General features: G+C 44.5%; 1 protein-coding gene across 1 annotated transcript in view; it reads left to right on the top strand.

Moving 5' to 3' along the window:
- The first annotated feature begins 341 nt into the window (after window positions 1-341).
- Window positions 342-21,087, top strand: part of LOC109937632 (phospholipid phosphatase-related protein type 3-like) — a 109,272-nt gene continuing 88,526 nt past the window's right edge. Inside the window, exon 1 of the mRNA XM_048613891.1 lies at window positions 342-855. The gene's annotated coding sequence lies outside the window, so the exon portion shown is untranslated. The remainder of the gene's footprint in view (window positions 856-21,087) is intronic.

Here is a 21,087-nt window from a genome sequence, read left to right as displayed (position 1 = left end):
TAAGCTTCTGACCAATCCCCCCATCAGTTCCTCCACATTTCCCCCTTTCTCCTTCTCCCACTCCTCTCCCTTTCTCCCCTCCCCTTATCAGATGTTGTTCCATAATTCACCAGTGATCCATTTATTAAGTTCAAGATGCTACCTAAATACAGGTTGTTATCCTGACACTATCAGTACAAATGGGGGTTTTTATTGCCTTATGGTTCTTTCCCCATGCAGGATGCTTGCTGGAAGTGGCTGTGCCTTTAAAGGGTTGTTTAATTTTTCAAGGACATTCATGACCGAGCGGTCTGTCCTGGGGGAGAGGGCTCTGCCTGCCGCAGTGAGGGAGAGCGGCTCCTGCTGTGCAGTGGAGTGGGAGTTTTCTGTGTGACTTGGCGCATCCTGGATGTGGGGTCTGCCTGATGCTTCTCTGTGTGTTAACGGAACATCTGCCCTTCTGTCCCCGTGCCTCTCTGCCTCCTGTTGGATGTACAGTACTGTGGAAGCTCTCCCTTTGTTTTGACTCCAGCTCTGAGCTCTCTCTCTCTATATGGTAACCAGCTGACTGTTGCTGTACATTTACCTTGAGCCAGAGGCATTGCTTGCCTGGGAGAGGGTCTCTGCTCTGACTGACACCCACCCCCGACTTTCTGCATTCGAGATGGAGAGCACACTCCCCTGCAGCCCCGCCTCTGGTCCCGGACACAGGCGACCATGAGCAGAGCTCCCTCCTTCCCCAGTCCTGCTGTCTTTTCCCTTCCAACATCTGCCTGCTTCACTACCCACCACCCTCCCCCTTCCTTCCGAGAGACTCCCATCTAGACAGACTGCAGCGAGCTCTCCCTCTCCTCCCCAGCTCTGCGGCAACAAAAGGTGAGCAGCTTTGTTTTTTTTTGTTTCTCTCTCTCTCTCTCTCAACAAAATAAAAGCCTTTTTGAATGGACTCGGCAAGCAGCAAGCCTCGGCTCAGAGGAGAGGCGTTTGAATGGAGTTGCTTTTGCATCGCTGCTGGCGGTTTATGCTGTCAAAGATAGCCCCCTCTCCCCTTCGAGTCTTTGTTAGCAGAAACATTAATCTGGTGGAAAAGTGAGAGGGGGCGGGGGGGCACCCGTTCCTAAATAGACAGAGAGTTGGGAGAGCTGAGACCTAGCTGCATTCTCTCACTCTGGATTTGCATGCCTGTCTACCCTTTTTTTTATCACCCTGATTTCTGCCATGTGTTGACTGCATAGTTAAAACACACACACACACACATTGAAGATTGTGGACCGGTGGGGTGTGTGTGTATGTATGTGGAGGGGGGTATGTGTGTGTCTGTGTGCGCGGATTGCGGTTTCTGACGGGCACCGACTCCTCAGGATTACACGGACACACTTAACAAGCTGTTGCCAGAAAGTGTTGGAGAGTGAGCCGGAATCTTGAGAAATAAGATATTTGCTTGTGTGACAAACAACGTTTTATTTGTAACAGTTTTACATAATGTGGAGCTGTGTCTGAAACGTGATTACTTTCTCCCGAATGCAATACTGAGATGAATAGCACTTCAAAAGGGGTCATTTTTCGTGGTGTCAGTTGACAAGGGACCGTATGCTGTGCAGGGCATCCCGTGTCCACACTTGGAATAACGATATAAGTGACCTTCCCCAGATAGTCCTTGGCTGCAGACTCTAACCTGGAAAGTGAGACTTCCCCTAGTGTGACAGCGGTTCAGTGGTAGCACAACACCCCATTCCCCCCCAACCTGGAGGCCGAGGGTTTGCACATGTGATGCTACAAAAAAACTTTTTTCACTTAGCGAGTAGTCCGGGTCTTCGAATGCACTGTCTGGAAATATGGTGGAGACAGTTTTAATGATGGCATTCAAGAGAGTTTTTACCATTTAAATAGAATCAATGTGCAAGGGTATGCAGGGAAAAAAAAAGCAGGAGAAAGGCAGTAGATATTGATGCACGTTTGAAGAATTAATGCAGACTTGATGGGCCAAATGGCTTCCTGTGCTGTAACACTTCTGTGATTATAACCCATTCCATGGAGTTTAGGACTTTGGGCAACATGGTGCCTCAGTGGTTAGCACTGCTGCCTCATGGCACTAGGGACCCAGGTTTGATTCCACCCTTGGGTGACCGTGTGCATGGAGTTTGCACGTTTTGCACGTTCTCCCCATGTCTGTGTGAGTTTCCTTTGAGTGCTCTGGTTTCCTCCCACAGCCCAAAAATGTGTAGGCTAGGTGGATTAGTGATGGGAAATGTGGGATTATGGGGATAGGTTAGGGTTGCTGGCTGGATCTGGATGGGATGCTCTCTGCAGGGTTGGTGTGGACTCATTGGGTTGAATGGCCTGCTTCTGCACTTTAGGGATTTAATGATTACCTAGGTTGACCCCCTTCAAGTGTAGTACAGAGTGACTGCTCTATTGTCAATGGTGCTTTTAGGTGAGATGTTGAACAAGACAGACTCTGCAAGTACAGACAATGTCATTTGAAGAAATTCTTTCTTGGTTATTGGGCCCAAAAATGGAGGAGTCCCTCTGCTGCCTTAGCCAATATTTATCCCTCAATATTATTTCATATTTCCTTTCTGTTTGTGGGATTTTACAATAGTAAAACAGTGACTGCATTTCATTGGCAGTAAAGTGCTTTGTAAAATGCTGTAGTCACTACATATAAACATAATCTCCTCTTTTACGTGCTCAACACATCATTAAGGCATCAGCCGAAGTCAGGGCATTTCAGGTCTCAGGATTCAGACTTGAACTTGCAGCATTTATATGCAATTCAGTAAAGTATTTGGCAAGGTTAGATCACATGGAAGACAGGGAGAACTAGCTTTTTGGATACAGAACTGGCTAGAAGGCAGAGGGTGGTGGTGGAGGGTTGTTTTTCAGACTGGAGGCCTGTGACCAGTGGTGTGCCACAGGGATCAGTACTGGGTCCCCTGCTTTTCATCATTTGTATAAATGATTTGGATGTGAACATAGGAGGTACGGTTGGTAAGTTTGCAGATGACACCAAAAGGTGTGGTGGGCAGTGAAGAAGGTTACCTCAGAGTACAACAGGATCTAGATCAGTTGGGCCAATGGGCCGAGGAGTGGCAAGTGCAGTTTAATTTAGATAAATATGAGGTGATATATTTTGGAAAGGCAAATCAGAGCAGCAATTATACACTTGAAGGGTAAGGTCCTGGGGAGTGTTGCTGAACAAAGAGACCTTGAAGTGCAGGTTCATAGTTCCTTGAAAGTGGAGTCCCAGGTAGACAGGGTAGTGAAGAAGGTGTTTGGTATGTTTGCCTTTACTGGTCAGTACATTTAAATATAGGAGTTGGGAGGCTGTACAGGTTATTGGAGAGGCCACTTTTGGAATGCATGCAATTCTGGTCTCCCTGCTATAGGAAAGATGTTATGCAGCTTGAAAGGGTTTGGGAAAGATTTGCAAGGATGTTGGAGGGTTTGAGCTTATGGGGAGAGGTTAAAAAGGCTGAGGCTTTTTTTCCCTGGAGTGGCAGAGGCTGAGGGGTGACCTTACAAAGGTTTATAAAATCATGAGGGGCACAGATAGAGTAAATACACAAGGTCTTTTTCCTGGGGTGGGGATGTCCAAAACTAGAGGGCATTAGTTTAAGGTGAGAGGGGAAAGATTAAAAAGGGATCTAAAGGGCAACTTTTTTCACACAGAGGTTGATGTGTATATGGAATGAGCTGCCAGAGGAAGTGGTGGAGGCTGGTACAATTACAACATTTTAAAAGGCATCTGGGTGGGTACATGAATAGGAAAGGTTTAGAGGGATATGGGCCAAATGCTGGTAAATAGGACTAGATTTATTTAGGATGTCTGTTTGGCATGGATGAGTTGGACCAGAGAGTTTGTTTGTGCTGTACATCTGTATGACTCTAAAAGTCTATCTCACTTCTATCCGATTTCATTATCAATTGATTCAATATAGAATGCAGCCAGGTCAGCACCATAGTGTTTAAAGGAGCCACTTCAACATGAGCAGGTAATGTTCATCCAAATGCTTGCAAAGAATGGCCAGTACTCTGGCTGTACAAACACTGGAGGGTATCTGAAGGTGAGCAAGGAGCAGATTCCTTCATTACAACAATTTAAATTCAAAAGTACTTCATCGGCTTTAAAGCCCTTTGAGTTTGAGAAAGGGGCTGTATAAATGTGTTTCCTTCCCCTCTGTAATGGTGTTTGCAAGATCATTATCCACGTTCAGTCTTCTGGTTATGCAAGCTAATCAATTTACAATGCTAGGTTCCATTGTAAGGGTTAAAACAAATAAATTGTACAAAGTGACGTCCTTGTTCATGTTTTGCTGATGTTGCTGTCTTTACAACCTATACCTTCTGGTACGAATGGATTCTCAAGTTAATCGGTTAGACTGGAGCAAAATGAGAATTAGCTTATTTCCTAATTAAGGCTCCATTTCAGGCTGGTTCAGTGGACTATTGATGGGCTGCTCGTATGAAAATCCGGGATCAAATATTGTCAAGGCAATTGATATGTGTTATGTGTTCTGCTTGAATGCAGAGAGTTCGGACAGTCTTAGTCCCTGTGGACACAGATTCATAGAACAAAGCTGCCAGTGAATTGGCAAACATTTGCAGAGAGGATTAATTTGCGATCTGGAGGGGAAGCTGTGTGGAGTGGAGGGAGATTCACTCACCTGGTGCCAGGCTATATGATTTTAAATTGTTTTTTTTACATCAGCACTATCCCTCAGTCCAATTAGAGCAAATTCCACAAAGAACGTTTCCCCATTGATGTACTTATAGACACAAAATATCGCTTGCAAAATATTTTCCGGTGAACTTATGTCTTACCTTGCGTCCCTTTCTACAGGAGGGGTTTCTTTTGTCACAGTTTCAGGTTCAATAACAATTGTATTCCGGAGGTTGATCTGACCTGGCTATGGACTTTGCTTATTGCCTATCATGATTGCAGCCTTCTCCTATCTCTCACACAACGACTGGAGAGCTCTTAGCCATTCAGGTAGCCTTGGAGAAAAATATATTGATTGAAAAAGTTTTGTTGAAGGCAGTTCTCCCCTTCCAAGCCCTTGACACTATCATAGTCCCGGCTCATGTTTGGAAAGTTGAAGTCCGCTACTATTACAACCCGATTATTCCTACAGCTATCTGCAATCCCCCTGCACGTTTGTGCCTCAATTTCCTGCTGACTATTGGGAGGCCTGTAGTACAATTCCATCAAAGTGATCACCCCCTTCTCACTTCTTACTGGCACCACTATAGCTTCACTGGATAATCCCCCAGGAAAATCCTGTCTATGCTAAGCCCGTGAAGGCTTGCATTCCAATTGTGGCTCTCTGCTTTTGTTTCTCTGACCTGCACTGGAGGGATACAGCTGGCTAAGAAATTGGAAACAAGTTGCAGCTACAGCTTAGGCTGGGACCTAACCATCAGAGACCCATTATATGAGGCTGGACATATGGAAAAACAGCTTCACCTTATTTGCACTGCTTTCAAATGATTGCTCTGACCTTTTGAGGAAATCCTAGCAGACTGGGGACAATTCAAAAACATTGGGGCAAAACCAAACAGCGAAAGAATGTACTTACAAAGAACAACTTCAGAAATGTCCTAAAATCCTTTACAGCCAAACTTGTATTTTTGAGGTGTACACACTGTTGAGGAAAATGCAGAAGCCAAATTGCACCCAGTAAGATCCCACAGATTATATGACTGGATAGTCTGCTTTGGGGATGTTGGCTGGTGCACGGATATTGGCTAGGAGTGGGATTTGAAACCACAATGATCTCAATCAAATGCAATCAAACTGACTGCTTAAGGCATCAAATTCTTCCTGCTTTACTTCTGTGAAATAAATGTGACCCGAGTACAGAGGGAAAGTACCACAGCTGTAGTATAAAACACGATGTAGTCCCTACAAAATGGCCAAACTGGACATTAGAAAAGAGGAAGAAGCAGTTATGTGAAAATAAATCTTCTTGACCTCAAAGGACCAGGGGAACACAATTACCTCATGGGTTCCCCTCAAAGCTACACAGTATCTTCCGTTTGATCATTGTCACTGGGTTAAAATCCTGATGTTTCTTGCCTAACAGCATTGTGGGAGTACCATCACGATATGGACTGAAGCAGTTCAAGAATGTGGTACCCCAGGTTCTCCACAGTGACTCTAAGGTGGGGCCCTAATCAGTAGTGAGCCAAGAGAAGATTGAGGCTGGTACAGAAGTTAAATGGAGCAATTTAAATAGACAAGGTAGGTAAGAGCACGGCAGAGATTGAAGGGAGAAAGATGAATTAAACTGCATTTAGCTCAATGCAGGAGTCCTGACAAGTAAGGCAGATAAACTCGGGGCATGGATGGGAGTATGGGGCTGGGCTATCATAGCTGTTACAGAAACATGGCTGAGGGAGGGACTGGACTGGCAGCTCAATGCTCCGGTGTACAGATACTGTTTGAAGGATAGAAGGAGAGGCAAGAGAGGAGGGAGAATGGCGTTTTTGATTAGGGAAAACATCATGGTAGTACTTAAGATATTCCTGGGAGATTGTCCAGTGAAGCCATATGGATGGAAGTGAGAAATAAGAAGGGGGTGATCACCTGGATGGCATTGTACTATAGGCTCCTCCAGAAATCAGTGGGAAATTGGGTAACAAATATGTAGGGAGATCGCAGATAGTTGTAGGAATAATGGGATTGCAACAGCTGGGAATTTTAACTTTCCAGACATAGTCTGGGACTGCCATAGAGTTACGGGCTTGGATGGAGAGGAAACTTTTTCAATCAATAAGCAGATGGCCCTACTGGAGAAGGGGCAAAACTCAACCTCTTGAGGATGAAGACAGGAGAAGTGACTGAGGTGTTAGTGGGAGAGCACTTTGGGACCAGTGACCATAATTGTATTTGTCTTAAAATGGTTATGGGAAAGGATAGGCCTGGTCCACAGGTTTAAGTTCTAAACTGGGGCAAGTTCAATTTTGATGGTATTAGATAGGAACTTTAAAAGTTGATTGGGGGTGGCTGTTCATAGGTAAATGGGGAATCTGGCAAGTGCAGGGACAGCATATTCCTGTTAGTGTGAACAGCAAGGCTGGCAGGAGTAGGGGGACCCTGGATGGCTATAGATATTCAGGCTGTGGTCAAAAAAAGGAGTCAAGAAAAATATAGACAGCTGGGATCAAGGGAATCGCTTGAGGAGTAGCGGGGAGTAAGAGTACACTTAAGGAAATCAGAAGGGCAAAAAGGGACATGTCACAGCTTTGGCAGATAAGGTTAATGAGAATCCAAAGAGATTCTACAAGTATTTTAAGGGCAGAAGAATAACTAGGGAGAGAATAGGATCCCTTAAAGATCAATAATACCATTATATGTAGAACTACAGGAGATGGGTAAGATCCTAAACGAATATTTCACGTCGGTGATTACTGTGGAGAAAGACATGGAAGCTGGGAAATTCGAGGCAATAAATAATGATGTCTTGAGCTTAAAATGCATGAAGGTAGATAAATCCCTTTGATCAAGTGTCTCCCTGGACATTGTGGGAAGCTAGGAAAGAAATTTTGGGGACCCAAGCAGAGGTATTTGTATCATTGACAGCCATGGGTGAGGTGGCTAATGTTGTGCCTTTTATTTAAGAAAGGCTGCAAGGAAAAACCAGGGAACTACGGATTGGTGAGCCTGACATCAGTGGTGGGTAAGTTGTAGGAGGGGATTCTGAGAGACAGAATTTGCACGCATTGAGAGAGGCAAGGATTGCTTATGGATAGTCAGTTTGGCTTTGTGCATGAGAATTCATTTCTCACAAACTTGGTTGAGGTCTTTGAAGAGGTAACCAAGAAGATGGACGAAGGCAGAGCAGTAATAAGGTTAGATCACATGGGATCCAGGGAGAGCTTGCCTGGGTGCAGGCTCATAGTTCATTGAAAGTGGCATCACGGGTAAATAGGGTATTGAACAAGGCATTTGGCATTGTTGCCTTCATTGGTCAGAGCACTGAGTACAGGAGTTGGGACATTGTTACAGCTGTACAGGATATCGGTGAGGCCACATTTGGCATACTGCGTACAATTCAGGTCGCCCTGCTACAGGAAGGATGATATTCAACTCGAAAGGCTGAACAAAAGTTTTGCAAGGATGCTACTGAGATTGGAGAGTTTCAATAATAAGGCGAGGATGGATAGGCTGGGACTTTTTACCCTGGAGTGTTGGAAACTGGGATGACCTTTTATAGAGTTTTATAAAACCATGAGGGGCATAGATAAGGTGAACAACCAAGATCTTTCCCTTTGGCTAGGGAAGTCCAAAACTAGAGGGCTTGGGTTTAAGGTGTAAGGGAAAAGATTTAAAAGGTCCCTGAGGGACACCTTTTTTTTGCTTAGAGGGTGGTGCATGTATGGAATGAGCTGCCAGAGGAAGTGTTGGAGCTGAGTACAATTATAACTTTGAAAAGACATTTGCTGGAGTACATGGATAGGAAGGGTTTAGAGGAATATGTGAGAAACGCAGCCAAATACTACTAGTTCAGTTTAGAAAACCAGGTCGGCATAGAAAACTGGGGCCGAAGGGTCTGTTTCCATGCTGTATGATTCTATGACTAGGCTAGATCACATGGAATACTAGCCATTTGGAAACAGAACTGGCACAAAGGTAGAAGAAAGAGGGTGGTAATGGAGAGTTGCTATTCAGACTGGAGGTCTGTACCCAGTGGTGTGCCACAAGGATGGGTGCTTTTTGTCATTGAAATAAATGATTTGGATGTGACATAGGAGGTATGGTTAGTAAGTTTGCAGATAACACCAAAATTGGAGATGTAGTGGACAGCGAAGAAGGTTACCTCAGATGACAATAGGATCTTGATCAGATGGGCCAATGGGGGCTGAGGATTGGCAGATGGAGTTTAATTTAAATCTGTGAGGTGCAGCATTTTGAAAAGGCAAATCAACGCAGGACTTTTACAATTAATGGTAAGGTCCTGGGGAATGTTGCTGATCAAAGAGACCTTGGAGTGGAAATTCATAGTTCCTTGAAAGTGGAGTTGCATGTAGATAGGATAGTGAAGAAGGTATTTAATATGCTTGCCTTTATTGGTCAGTGTATTGAGTATAAGAGTTAGGAAGTCGTGTTGCAACTGTAAAGGACATTGGTGAGGTCACTTCTGGAATTGTCCCTGCTATAGGAAGGATGTTGCGAAACTTGAAAGGGCTCCGAAAAGATTTACGTGGACGTTGCCAGGGTTGGAGGCTTTGAGCTTTAGGGAGAGGCTGAATAGGTTGGGGTTATTTCCCCTGGAGTGTTGGAGGCTGAAGGGGTGGCCTCAAAGGTTTCTAAAATCATGAGGGACATGGATAGTGTACATAGACAAAGTCTGTGGTGAGGGAGACCATAACTAGAAGGCATAGGTTTCGGGTGAGATGGGAAAACTTTAAAAGGAGTCTAAGGGGCAACTTTTTCACGCAGAGGGTGGTACATGTACGAGCTGCCAGAAGAATTGGTGGAGGCTGGTACAGTTACAGCATTTAGAAGGCATCTGGATAGGTATATGAATATGAAGGGTTTAAGAGGAATATGGGCCAAATGCTGGCAAACAGGACTAGATTTATTTAGGATATCTGGTTGGCATGGACGAGTTGGACCGAAGGGTCTATTTCCATGCTGTACGTTAAGGCCGGCATAGTGGTTCAGTAGTTAGCGCTGCTACCTCACAGTGCCGGGGACCCGGATTCAATTCCACCCTCCGATGACTGCCTGTGTGGAGTTTGCACATTCTCCCCGTGTCTGCGTGGGTTTCCTCCGGGTGCTCCAGTTTCCTCCCACAGTCCAAAGATGTGCAGGTTGGGTGGATTGGCCATGCTAAATTGCCCATAGTGTTCAAGGATGTGTAGGTTAGGTGGGCTTTAGGGGAATGGATTTGGGTGGGATGCTCTGAGGATCAGTGTGGACTTGTTGGGCCGAAGGGCCTGTTTCCACACAGTAGGGATTCTATGACTAGGGAATGGCAATGAATGGCCATCATTGAAAAAGTTGGCAATGAACAAAGAATACAATGCTGCAGTGTAATTTGGAGGTCAGGGTCTTTATATAGAATATTAATGGATCCTTTATAGTACACACAATTGCAGGGTTAAGCTGACATTTAAACTAAAGAAGTGAATCAAAGTATTGCTAGCATTGAAAGAAGCTGTTTTCCTCCCTGCAGTTCCTTACTGTACAGCACTCAAGACTCATCAGAACTTGAGCAACACTCCAGTCTCTGACTCCGAAGTTTGTGTTCCACGTTATGTTCTAGAGATGTGAACACATCATGCATGCTGGGCCTGTAGGGCAGTACAGAGCGGGGACTGCATTATCAGAGATATGGTCATTTGGACAATGTGATAAATTGATGTCCTATCTGTCCTCTTATGTGGACACGGAAGAGTGGAAAAGCTCTTCCCAGTGTGCTAGACAATACTTAGCTCTCAACTGGCAACATGAAAACATTATCTAGAAATAAACACATTGCTATTTACCAGACTTTCCTCATCCATAACTATCATATGATTTTGCAGTGTTTGATGCACAGCTTGCACTTGTAAGCTGTGTGTACCTTTTGTGCTTGGCCAGATAAGATGGCATTTTGCATTGAGCTTGTGCTGTAATTAGCACTCGCAAAAGAAAATGAATAATTACAACTTTGCAACAATTGAAACCACATATCAGATGATCATGAGTCTTGTACACATTCTATTCTGAATAATTTTAAAAGTGCCTGGTTCAATTGAGTATTAGCATTTCAATGAAGAAGTCTGAATAAATAGGAAGAGGCTGAATTAATTGTTTTTCCTCACTTGTGGATCAGAGTCTGTTTATCTGGCCTGGGCTTGACTGCTGATGGGTTGATACTGAATCTTGCTTTGAATTATCAAACATTTCACAAGCACAATTGGCAGAGTGGCTTTTCATTAAGATTGTTATCCTTTCAGATGCTCGGCTTCCCAGCCAGATGCATCCCAGCTTCATTGCATAACACCAAGTTCAAAACTGTGCAGAGTTCAGTGAGTTTTAAAAGAGGTGGTTAGGTTTGACAGAATCCTAATTTATGACACTGCCTCCTGCTTATATTCTAGTGACACATTTATCTGTCGGTGTGGTTACATGTCAATATGGGGTGCGGGAACCTGGAGAGTGTAGTTTTACTGGGTTTGTAATGGACCATCTGTAATGGAACATCTGATGTGTTCACATCTCTAGAACATAAAGTGGAACACAAACTTCGGATGTGTCAGGAAGTGGGGCTTCTTGGTGAGTGAGGGAGTAAGCGAGTGTGGAACAACTGAGAGCAAGGGAAGGTAAGAGGATAAATGGCCAGTGACAGTGAAAAATATTGAAAGCCACAGAGAATGCACCATCTTGGGCAGCTCACCTGTTGGTAAATTTTTGATTATTTCAATGCAATTTTAGATATTAAAAATCATCAATGAAAGCAGGGTCATAATTCAGTTATGAGTTGGCCATTACTCCTGATGAAGGATCGTGAGAGTGGGGATCTCTTCTGCACTGTATGACTCTCTCTACATGTTCCAAACAGTGCTTGGGTATCACGTGCACCGTGACTTGTCATCTCATAGTCATACAGCACAGTAACAGACCCTTCGGCCCAACTCATCCGTGCTGACCAAGCTTCCCAAACTAAACTAGTCCCACCTGCCTGCTTGTTGCTCATATTCCTGTAAACCTTTCCTTTTATGTATCTTTCCAATGTCTTTTCAATGTTGTAACTGTGCCTGCATCTACCACTTCATCTGGCAGTTCGTTCCACACACAAACAACCCTCTGTGTAATAAAGTTGCCCCTCAGGTCCCTTTTAATGAATCGCAGGGACGGGCTCTGAGGAAGGGTCACTCGATTTGAAACATTAACTCTGATTTCTCTCCACAGATGCTGCCAGACCTGCTAAACTTTTTCAGCAATTTCTCTATTTTTGTCTCTGAATCAAAACCTTGCCTGCTATCCAGTCTTGATTGTGCTTTAGTGCAGTGATGGTCCTGAGGAATGGACAAAGACTATTGGAGAATGAGGTGTGGGAGGGAAGAGATTATAGTGCTGGGAATTGGTGGTAGGGTTACCTTGAAATTGAAATAAACCACTGCTAATGTAGGTTTGGAGAGAAGGGAGGACCAGGTGGTATGATTGGAGTTGGGTTGAGTTGGTGGGGCTGTGCAGGTAGATGGTGGGTCATGGAATTTAGTGAAACTTTACTATTTGAATTAATCGGAGACACGATGGATAGTGATGTCAACAGTGTGGATTCAGTTCCTGCACCAGCTGAGGTAGCCATGAAGAATTTTCCTTCTCAACCTCTCCCCTCACTTGAGACATGGTCACCCAGCCGTGCTCAAGCATCAGCTGCTGATGGGCTGAATTACCATATTTAATGCACCATTGGAATATGTTGCACTCTGAACTCTGAGAGCTATTTAAATCTATGCGAGCTATTGGAGCTAGTTCCACTTTCCAGGCACCTGTATTTCTGTGCTGGGTAGAAAAGAATTTCACTTGTACATTTGAAGCGGGGAGAGTAATGAGGCAGAACATTACTGTGTAGAACATTCCTTCATTAACTCGGTGCCAGGGAGAAGCAAATGAGCTAGGAGCTGCTTACTGCTGTTATTTTTGCGCTGAGTTGCTGCAGTGATGCTCAGAGGATTAGATGGAAAAGCCTTCAGGCTACGGCTGTCAAGGGCTGTGCCCTAAGAATGTGAATGGTGTGAAATCAAGCAGCCTCACTTGCTGACTGTGCCTCCACGATGAAATCTGGAGGTTTGACCGTTCATTATTTAAACCTCAATCAGTCTGTGAGAGGGTGACCATTTGTAAATCACTGGGGTCAAGCCAATTTTCACCTGACTTGCCTCCTGGCAATGACCTCTTTTTACTGGGTGCATGTTGAGGACAAGTTGCTTACCAAGAGTCTGTGTGTGCCCCCTAGGCCTCTCACTGACTTCTGTGCTGTTCCTGACAGGGCGAAGTGCGAACTGCTACAAGCACAAACATTTCAATGATTCTGGCATATACCTCCAAATTTCTTCAGCCAACCATGGCTTCAGTTTCCCAGGCTGCACGCTCCGGAATTCCCTTTCTTTAATTCTCAGTCTCACTACCTCTTTCTCCACAGTTATTGTCAGAGCAGTGACTACAGGCAGAGGGGCCTCTTCTGTACTGGTATGATGCAATGATTTTAAGGCCCTCTCCAAAACACATTTATCAACCAGGCTTCAGTCACCTTTACCAATGTTACTTATTTTCTATATTAAAGACGTGTTTGTTAGGATGGTGAAACTGACATGGTCTCCTTGTCCTGCGTTCCCATTTACTGGAAAGCTGAATCCAATAGTGTCATAGAGCTGTACAGCATGGAAACAGACCCCTTGGTCTATGCTGACCAGATATCCCAAATTAACCTAGTCCCGTTTGCCAGAATTTGGTCCATGTCCCTCTAAACCCTTCCTATTCATGCACTTATCCAGGTGCCTTTTAAATATTATAATTGTACCAGCCTCCACCATCTCCCTCTGGCAGCTTGTTCCACACATACACCACCCTCTGTGTGGTAAAAGTTGCCCCTTAGGTCCCTTTTAAATCTTTCCCCTCTCACCTTAATTTGGATTCCTGTATCTTCAGAAAAAGAACTTGGCAATTCACCCTAACCATGCCCCACAGTAGCTCACTGGTTAGCACTGCTGCCTCACGGTGCCAGGGACCCGGGTTTGATTCCACCCTTGGCCGACTGTCTGTGTGGAGTTTTCATATTCTCCGTGTCTACGTGGGTTTCATCGCACAGTCCAAAGATGTGCGGGCTTGGTGGATTGGCCATGCTAAATTGCCCATAGTGTCTAGGGATGTGTAGGTTAGGTGGGTTATACAGGGATGGGTCTGGGTGGGATGCTGTGAGGATTGGTGTGGACTTGTTGGGCCAAAGGGCCTGTTTCCACACTGTAGGGATTCTATGATCTATTCAGCTTCTCCCGATGTCTCAAATCCTCCAAAGGTAACCCCCTTGTAAATCTTTTGTGCAATTTTTCAAGTTTAACAACATCTTTCCTACAATAGGGAGACCAGAGCTGAATGCAGTATTCCAAAAGTGGCCTCACCAACGTTATGTACAGTCGCAGTTTGACTTCTCAACTCCTATACTCAAATCGCTGACCAATAAAGGCAAGTGTTCAGAACAACAAGCAGATCACACCCAACCCAAAGGCATTTCCTACATTATATCAGTGATTCAATTCACATAGGTTGATAACTTCAGAACATGGAGTCAATCATCAGCCCTCAATTAAATACAAACTCTTTCCCTCTGTCGGTTCATCAACGGAAAATGCTCCTGCTCTTTGAAAGTGTTCTGGGATCTTTCCCAGTCGCAAAAACAAGTTGAAACTGATGGAAGGCTTGTAACTATGTCTGATCTTTAGCATAAATAACCAGCATCCACAGGTTGCAAGCAGAAACATTGGGAATTCTAACCGGAGGTCAGTTGGCTGACTTTGGCAACGGCCAGTTGTGATTTTTTTGGGAACAGGTGACATGTGAGTAGCAACTGGCTGATGGCTGCAGATTTCATTATCTGAAAATCTCCATCCTGTATGTCACATCAACTATTCCTCATTCTCTTGCATATTCTTCCTTTTGTGTTTGGCTGTTGAATTTTGGCAGCGGGTGTTCTATGTTATCAGATTGTATGCAGAATCTTTGCTGAACCTCCCTCCAGGGTGACTAACCATCTTATATTTTAGGGTTGTCCCTGAACTTGCATCATTGTCCTGTGTTTTGAATGTTGGTTGCTCAGGATATTGTTTGTTCTAAATCCTTTTAATGTAGGGTCTCTGTGTACAGGTTGGATGGGAGTCCAGAAGGAGAAGGTGTGTCTGGGTTTCATAGAATCCTTACGGTGTGGAAGTGGGCCATTCGGCCCATCAAGTTCACACTGATCCTCTGACAAACATCCCACCAAGACCCCCCCCCCCCCCCCCCCCCCCCCCCCCCCCCCCCCCCACTACGATATCCATGTAACCCTATATTTCTAATGGCTAACCAACTCTCTAGCCTGCACATCATTGGACACTGTTGGCAATTTAGCATGGCCAATCCACCTAACCCCCACATCTTTGGACTGTTGGAAGAAACCCACGTAGATACAGGGAGAATGTACAGACTCCACACATTCAGTGGCCCGAGGGTGGATTGGAACTTGGGTTTGTGAGGTAGCAGTGCTAACCACTGTGCCACCCAAGTTTCCATCAGGAATCAGGGTGATAGGCTAATGATGAGCCCAAAGAGTAGGGAGTGGAATTTGGTCTGACTGGGGATGGCAGGGGACTGAGGACAGGGTAGAGCCCAGGTATCTGATTAGCAACCCCCACCCCCTCTTAAAAACTGCATTGAAATGTACTTTATATTTTTACTTGAGCAGATGGAGGGCACCTCGATTTAACGTTCACCCAGAAGGTCACATTGTCTCCTGAGGAACTGCCCCTCCATCCTCCATAAGAGTGCCAGGCTAGTTTACACACTCGTGTGATAGGAGCTATGCTGATGGATCTGTGAGATCACCGGCAGTAACTGACACCAAGTTAATATCGGATGTATCTTCTTCACTGTGTAGAATGGGCAGGTTGGCTTTGATGTGGTTTGTCAGTTTGGAGCATGATTGGGTTTAATGTGGCAGCACGATTACAACTGAACAAAATTGCAGGTTATCACTACAAAAACTGTAATCCAACACCGTTTACAGCAATTTAAGTAGACCAGGTAATTGGACCTGAACAAGGTGCTATTTGTTTATTGAACATCTTGGTTGCTGCAGTTGGAGTTGTTACGCACTGTGTAAGCCAATACCTCTTGCAGCAGATCGAATATACAAGAGAATTGCACCTTAAGGTGCGAACCACTCAAATCAATATCTGTTCAAGCTGGAGCCCTTCACATACAGGAAGCAGCAATGTTACAAAAGACTATAAGAAATGGAAAACAGTTACATGATTGCCTGATTTAAATATGACCGATTTAAGTGTGAAGACTGTATTTCCAATTTTCTGTCTCCCTCCAAGGCTGAGGCATGTCACACTGTTCATCTCTTGTTGCGTTGAATAATGGAAAATGATACTTGTTGTTTTGAGCTTCCTCAAGCGAACCCAAAGTGGAAACTAGGAGACTGTATCTGAAGCATATCCAAGACTGACTGACTCAGGAAGGAGCTTACAGTTGGAATGAATTGTTGACTCTCCGGGTGAGAGGTGTTATGTTAATGTGTGTACGGGATGTCAACTCAGAATTTGATGGTGAAGAACATTGATTTGTAAAAGAACCCATAATGTGAACTTTTTAATCTTTATCAAAGGTCCTGTGGTCAGTGTGGAACTATGCTATAAAGTCATAGAATCATAGGCTGTACAGCACAGAAACAGACCCTTCAGTCCAACTCGTCTTTGCTGACCAGATATCCTAAATTAATCTAGTCCCATTTGCCAACATTTGGCCCATATCTCTCTAAACCCTCCCTATTCATGTACCCATCCGGATGCCTTTTAAATGTTGTAATTGTACCCAGCCTCCAGCAGTTCATTCCATACGTGCACCACCCTCTGTGTGAAAATGTTACCCCTTAGGTACCTTTTTAAATCTTTCCCCTCACACCTTAAACCTATGCCCTTTAGTTTTCAGACTCCCCTACCCTGGGGTAAAAATGTTAGCTATTCAACCTATCCATGCCCCCATTATTTTATAAAGCCACCTCTCGGTCTCCAATGCTCCGGGAAAAATGCCCCAGCCTATTCAGCCTCTCCCTATAGCTCAAACCATCCAGCCCCAGAGAAGTCCTTGAAAATATTTTCTGAACGCTTTCAAGTTTAATATCCTTTCTATAACAGGCAGAACAGAATTGTACATAGCATCCCAAAAGTAGCGTAACTAATGTCCTGTGCAACTGTAGCATGACATCCCAACTCTTGCGCTCCGTGCAGTGCTTTCCTATTCATCTAGACACTGTTGTTATCATCATCATCATCATCAGTTTTTGTGATTCATTGCCGTCCATAGGAACTTCTCAAGATGGGAAAGGAAAACAGAACCTGCAAATGTTGAAATTATCGAATGAAGCCAGAATAGGTTGAAGTACACAGCCATTCTAGGAATGCAATGACAATCTCAACGACTTTTCCACCATGTAGGGCCCACATCTGAGGGTCCACTCAGCCAAATACAAGACTTGCTAAGATTGGCTGCTGGAAACAGAAGAAGTTCTGTTCGGGTGCTTTCTTGTGTTCTGGATCTCACTCATGAATTTCATCTGTGTCTTGCAGACAACCTCCATCCCTTCATTTGAAAAAGCTCACTGGCTTCCTTCTCTTTAACTACATCAGTCATTTAAAGGTGGCAGGACAGGTTGACAATATGGCCAATAAAGCATATGGTATCCTAGACTGGTATCCTAACAGTGAATAAACACAAGAGCAAAGAAGTTATATTGAATATTAAACACTATTTAGACATAAGCTGGAACATTGTGTACAATTTTGGGTGCCACACTTTAGGAATGATGTCAAAACAATTGAAAGTGTGCAGAAGAGATTTATGAGACTGGTTCCAGTGATAAGGAACTTCGGTTCTGAAGATTGGTTGGAGGTGTTAATACTGCTGTCCTTGGAGAAGAGAAGGCTGAGGAGATTTAATTGAGCTAATCAAAATCATGAAGAGTTTGGATTGAGTTGACAGGGAGAAACTGTTCCCACTTGTGAAGTGATTGGGAAGAAGAGGGTAGGAGTTTAGATCAATTGCCTAAAGAAGCAAAAACAATGTGAGAAAAATGTTTTCCCACAGCGAATGATTAAAGTCTGGAATGCATTGCCTGAGACTATGGCAAAGGCAGGTTCAACTGATGCAGTCAATGTTCTATGAAAAGGAACAGCCTTTTCTGAAGAAGGGTACCAACCCGAAACGTCAACTTTCTTGCTCCTCTGCTGCCTGGCCTGCTGTGTTCCTCCAGCTCCACACTGTTATCTCTGACTCCAGCATCGGCAGTTCTTGCTATCTCTCAGTCACCTCAACCTTTTGTATCAGGACACGAATACTGTTATTCCTCTCAATATCTGTCCCACTTCTCCTATCCCTCACTTTTGCTTTCAATCCGAGTTGAACTATTCTGCTATTAACACCTATTCTGAGCCAATGCTTTGTCCATTGGTTGACAGAAAAGCTGCACTGGGGGATGGGTAGGTTATGAAGGGTGTCACTAGGCTCTGCAGTGCCATTGGAAGCAATGGCTACTATTAGCACTGCCTGGGAGAAGGGAACACCATGGAAACATCTTGTTTATCAAAATCCCACTGGGAAAGGGGGAAGAGATAAAAGTTGGTGAGGACTAATGGTACCTTGCTGTGGTAGGGATCCTTTCATGAGGCGAAGGGTGTCCGACTAGGGTAGACCCCATTCTTTTTTAGGTTGCTGAGTTTAAGATTATTGATTAAATTAAGATTAATCTGAAATTGTAGAGCTTGTGTCATTAAGTGACCATGATAACTAGCGACAACTGTGCACCAACAAGCACAAAGTACTGGTGAAACTCGGCAGGTCTGATAGCATCTGTGGAGAGTCATACAGCATGGAAACAGGCCCTTCAGCCCAACACATCCATGCTGACCAGGTTTCCTAAACTGAACTAGTCCTATTAGCCTGCATTTGGCCTTTCATATCCGTGTACCTGTACAAATGTCTTTTAAATGTTGTATATGTACTCTCCTCTACCACTTCCTCTGGCATTTCATTCCGCACACACACTACCCTCTGTGCAAGAGAAGTTGCCCCTCAGGTCTCTTTTAAATCTTTCCCCTTTCACCTTAAACCTATGCCCACTAGTTTTGGACACCCCTACCTGGGAAAAAAATCCTTTGTCTATTCACCCTATCCATGCCCCTCATAATTTTATAAACCTGTATAAGGTCACCCCTCAGCCTTCAATGCTCCAGGAAGAAAAGTCCCAGCTTACCCAGCCTCTCCTTTATAACTTGAACCCTCCAGTCTCGGTAACATTCTTGTAAATCTTTTTTGCACCCTTTCCAGTTTAATACCATCCTTCCTATGGCAGGGTGACCAGAATTGTACACAGTACACCAAATGTGGCCTCACCAATGTCTTCTACAGCTGCAACATGATGTCCCAACACCTGTACTCAATGCCCTGACCAATGAAGACAAACATGCCGAATGTGTTCTTCACCACCCTTTCTAACTGTGATGCTACTTTCAAGGAACTATGTACCTGCACCTCTCGATCTCTTTGATTTACCAACACTCCCCAGAGCCTGACATTAATTGTGCAAGCCCTGCCTTGGTTTGTCTTACCAAAATGTAATACCTCGCATTTATCTAAATTAAATTCCAACAGCCATTCCTCAGCCGAGGGGCCCAGTTGATCAAGATCTCATTGTACTCTTGGATAACCTTCTTCAATATAGGGCAGCACAGTGACTCAGTGGTTAGCACCGCTGCCTCACTGTACCAGGGACCCAAGTTCGATTCCACCCTCTGGCGACTGTCTGTGTGGAGTTTGCACATTCTCCGTGTCAGCGTGGGTTTCCGCCAGGTGGATTGGCCATGCTAAATTGCCCATAGTGTTCAGGGATGTGTAGATTAGGTGGGTTATAGGGGGATGGGTCTGGGTGGGATGCTCCAATGGTTAGTGTGACTTGTTGGGCTGAAGGGCCTGTTTCCACACTGTAGGGGTTCTATGAATATCCACTATACCACCAATTTTGGCATCACCCGCAAACTTACTAACCATGCCTCCTCTATTCTCGTCCAAATCATTCATTATAAATGACGAAGAACAGTAGACACAGCACCAATCCCTGCTGCACACCGCTGGTCAAAGGCCTTCAGTCTGAACAACAACCATCCCCTACCATCAAGCCAATTTTGTACCCAATTGACTAGCTCTCCCTGGCTCCCATGTGTTGTAACCTTACTAACCAATATACCATGTGGAACCTTGTCAAAGGCCTTGCTACAGTCCATGTAGACAATGTCTACAGCTCTCCCTTCATCTTTCGTTTTGATAACCTCTTCAAAAAAAACTGAACCAAGTTAGTGAGAAATGATTTCCCATGCACAAACCTATGTTGACCATCTCTAATCAGTCCATGTCTTTCTAAATGCATTTAGATCCTGTCAGAATCCCCTCCAACATCTTACCCATCGCTGGCATTCGGCTCACCGGTCTGTAGTTCCCTGGCTTTTCCTTGCAGTCTCTTCAATAATGGCGCAGAGAAACAGAGTTAATGTTTTGTGTCCAATATGTCTCCTCTTCAGGACTCCAATGTTCGCTTGTGTCCTTTAGGGAAGGAAGTCTACAGTCCTTACCTGGTCTGGCCTGCATGTGACTCCAAATGCATAGCAATGTGGTTAACTCATAACTGCCCTCTGAAATGGCTGAGCAGGCCACTCAGTTCAATGGCAATTGGGGATGGACACCAAATGCTGGTCTTACCAGCGAAGCCTTTCACAGGATGTGGGCAAAGGAACAAAAGTCTGTGGAGTGGGGCTGAAACACATGAGGTCACTCAGAGGTGATAGTGCAGGCATTGAGCATCAGGATGTGGCTGCACCTAAAAAGTTCACCTGCGTTTTTGTTTCTTTTCAGACGCCCACAGACATTTTTCAGATTCTTACTCCTTAATCACTTGGTAACATACATACCCCAAGAATAGAAGCCAGCTTACTCCTACATATTTGACACTGTTCCTGAGAGTCAGCCGTTGCTAGGCACTTAAACGCACAGGTAATTGTTTGGCACTTGCCCACAACAGCAGCGATTGAAGATGGAATATTGGGTTTTTTCTGTTTCAAAAGTGATGTGCATTATATGTATTTTTAACGTAGGTAGGCTTTGTGAAAATCCAGGCTGATGCTCTAGTGCAGAACTGAAAGACAACTGCACAATTGGGGGCACCATCTTTCAAATCGGGCATCATACCAAGTCTAAATAAAAACCAAAAGAACTGCAGATGCTGTAAATCAGGAACAAAAACAAAGTTGCTGGAAAAGCTCAGCAGGTCTGGCAGCATCTGTGAAGGAGAAAACAGAGTTAAC

This window comes from Rhincodon typus, chromosome 29 (assembly GCF_021869965.1).
Source record: "Rhincodon typus isolate 14 chromosome 29, sRhiTyp1.1, whole genome shotgun sequence".
Lineage (NCBI taxonomy): Eukaryota > Metazoa > Chordata > Chondrichthyes > Orectolobiformes > Rhincodontidae > Rhincodon > Rhincodon typus.
Note: the sequence above shows the minus strand (reverse complement) of the source record. Positions and strands in the feature narration are given on the sequence as shown.